We start from the raw sequence: 3,344 nt of genomic DNA on the forward strand, positions 1-3,344 counted from the left end.
CCAGGTGCAAGAACATTTATTCCTTGAACACAAAACAGGAATTGTAACAGAGCTGGCGTCTACTCAAGCACACAAGATCACAATTTATGAATTTAACAGAATACAGATTTTATTTGCCAATCGTAATGTTTACTGCAATTAAAACAGAACCAAAACCCTCAGCTATGTGTGTGAAGAAAGCAACTGTTCAGCATAAGCATCGCTCTACTCACAGGCGATCACATTCAGCATTGTTTTGCTCACAATGATAATATGGCAAAGAAGGAGAAATTTCCTTAAGTGTCCTTGTAACATCCACAATTTCATCACGTATCCAAAATAATTTGAATGCAAAGGCTTTAATTCCTTTATATTTTTCTAAATTTCTCAGATTACCTCTAATGTTGTATTGCCAGGTTTCTGATATGCATTTATCCAAACAGGGTGAATTTACAGTGAAATAAATCACACATTGATTTTTTACATTCAAGATTTTCTTCAGATAATTCCTCAGGCGAAACTCTGAATGATCTTGTTTATTTATTTCAGCCCTTGCAGCGATAAGCTCACCACTTACAAAAACTTCATTGTTATTGAGTTTTTCTTTCACTTGTCTAGTTATTAATTCCTGACCGTCATAGTTGGGATCTTGACATTTGTTCTTCTCGACTCTGAAAGCGACAGCATATTGTCCCATGCCAGACAACCTGGAAAGCAGTGAGAATTTATTATTTTGCTTATGAAAATTAACAAATATTATATATAATTAAAATAGTTTAATGTAAAAATTAATGCATAATGATTTATTTATAAAGGGAAAGTAATTTTGATTCGGAACCATCTCTGTTATATTATTAGTATATATATATATATATATATATATATATATATATATATATATATATATATATATATATATATATATACATGTCATTTCATAATTTTGATTGCTAATTGCTATTTCATAGAAGTGATTGTTTTTATTATTTGTACTTGTAAGTTCTGTTTTCATGTTCAATCAAAGCAACGTACTTATTCTCAAAGTTCTTTACAATATTCATGAGAGTTTTTGGGTTCACATTCTGACCGACTGCACAAGTGCAAAACTGCAGCAGGCAGATCAGGAGGATCCTCTGAGGTACAGAGAAAACCTGAAACACACACAAATATAAACATTCATATACAAACTCTGTGTACAAAGAGCACATAATCATTCTTTAAGCTAGAAAATGAATATTCTTTGAAGGCATATTGTATGGACACTTTTATTTGGAACTTTTTTATTTGTTTATTTATTTGACAAGAATGGTTTTCCAAACAATGTAAACAATATTTGAATGTTGGACTTCCTAGAAACTGTCAATAAGAAAAATTACCCAATTACTGCAAGAACTCCAAAGATTCTATTTCTAAGAAATTATTTTAAGGTCCTTGATACGGACCAATACACAGTAATAACATTTATTTTATGCAACATGTTATAGTGTTAAGACCATAAGGAAATACACATAAAAGGAAGAAGGGTATTCCTTTCCCAACATTTGCTTTATTTGTTTTGAATATGAATTTATTTTATTTTGGTTGTGAATGATCTCACAGTTGTTTGGTTGCATGTGGGTTTCAGTCATTGCATTTGATCATATTCTGCACTTATTCACACTACTATTTACAAAACAGAGCAAAATGTCCCTAAGCATTCAACCCCAATCCTGATGAAGACATAAACATTCATTTTCTGATTGTCAGAGTCAAGTTACCTCACCTCACCTGATTATGTTCATAGATTTGTGTTATCTTTGGAATGGAAATATGTATATTAACATCATGCCTTTTTTAGCTTATTTCAGTTAATCTCATAAAACTACTGTAGAGAGCTAAGCCAGAGATAATACTGACGACAACGTAAATATGACTGAAGATGGGAAAAGTGAGGAACAGACAAACCTAAAGCCAGTTCAAAGAGCCAATCATTTTCAAATTTAGAATAATTGGACATTCCGTTTGACATGGTCCCTACAGAGACAAGAGAGTTTAAGAATACAGTAGAACAGAAAAGAAAGGTTTCTCAAACTTACCATTGCGACTGCTGGAATTATGAGGAAGAAGACACTTGTTTTCAAAGCTGAAGTATTCTTCTTTCTCTTCTGATGGTTGAGAGGAAATTAGGCATATATAAAGACCTGACTGGTTTATAATTGACAAACTTACTGTTTAACCAGAGTGAGTGGGATTTGTGTGTGTGTGCTTCTCACTTTTTTTTTTTTTTTTTTTTTTACTGATAACCAGGTCCAGATAGAATCAACATTCTTATCTTCTATATCGGGAAATCCAGCAGAATTATCTTCCCTATCGGGAAATCCAGCAGAATTCTGTGGAATAAATGTAAACATGGAAAAATTTGGTTATCAGAACAAACATTAATGTACATAACCATAACTATTCATCAAATTAGTGGATGGTGCTATTAAACAAGACCTAAACAGTAAAATAATGATGACACAAAAAATATGATAATATATATATATATATATATATATATATATATATATATATATATATATATATATATATATGTATGTATGATAAAGTATGATAAAAAGTATTGATTAATAAATAAATAATGACTCAATTACAATGGATATAATCTACTGGAAAATCTATAAAACATGGGATAAACTCAGCAGTTAATGGGTGAATTCATTAATTTAATCATGGTGTGCATGATTTTGGATTTGTTAAAAGGCAAAAAAAAAAGCAACTGTTTATAAGCAAGTAACATTAGAACTAGCAGACTAGCAGCAGTTTATGTAACCGGCCCCTGACTGTGACTGAGAATAAGCAGAAAGATTAATGTTTCTCTATAGCTCTTTATTTACCTTCAGTTTCACTGAAGAGCACACGTTTGACTGAAGCTGATTTTTAACCTTTGATTGATTGAAGCAGAATCAAGGTTAGATCAGGATTATACAGTACATACACAAATGGGCATAAATTAATGTGTGTATATTTAAAAATATTATTTGCAAATATATTCTTTGTAAGTATATAGTCCTTCATTAATGGAAATATACTGTATATAGTCCTTCATAAAACAAGTTTTATTTAGGGGCAACACATACAGTGATGTGAAAATTATTCATTACCATACAACAACGGCATGATTGTTGACAAAAAAAAGCTTTTTCAGCAAACACAGTTTGGATGCAACTTCTCACTGCCTGGATTATAACATTTTGATTCTTTATGCATTGATAGAGAGACACTGGATACTAGATATGTCCAACTGTCTCCTCTTTATCATTAATGCATTTTGTTATGCAAGGTGAATTGTAAGGTTTTTTTGTTTGATTTGTTTTAAACACATT

General features: G+C 30.9%; 1 long non-coding RNA gene across 1 annotated transcript; it reads right to left on the reverse strand.

The window, feature by feature from the left end:
* LOC128029059 (uncharacterized) lies at window positions 1–2,179 on the reverse strand. The gene is made up of 3 exons (XR_008187295.1): window positions 2,055–2,179; window positions 1,012–1,130; window positions 1–686 (listed from the first exon to the last, which is right to left on the reverse strand). It is a non-coding gene; the product is annotated as an uncharacterized LOC128029059 (long non-coding RNA).
* Between the last annotated feature and the right edge of the window lie 1,165 nt (window positions 2,180–3,344).

This window comes from Carassius gibelio, chromosome A15, assembly GCF_023724105.1.
Source record: "Carassius gibelio isolate Cgi1373 ecotype wild population from Czech Republic chromosome A15, carGib1.2-hapl.c, whole genome shotgun sequence".
Classification (NCBI taxonomy): domain Eukaryota; kingdom Metazoa; phylum Chordata; class Actinopteri; order Cypriniformes; family Cyprinidae; genus Carassius; species Carassius gibelio.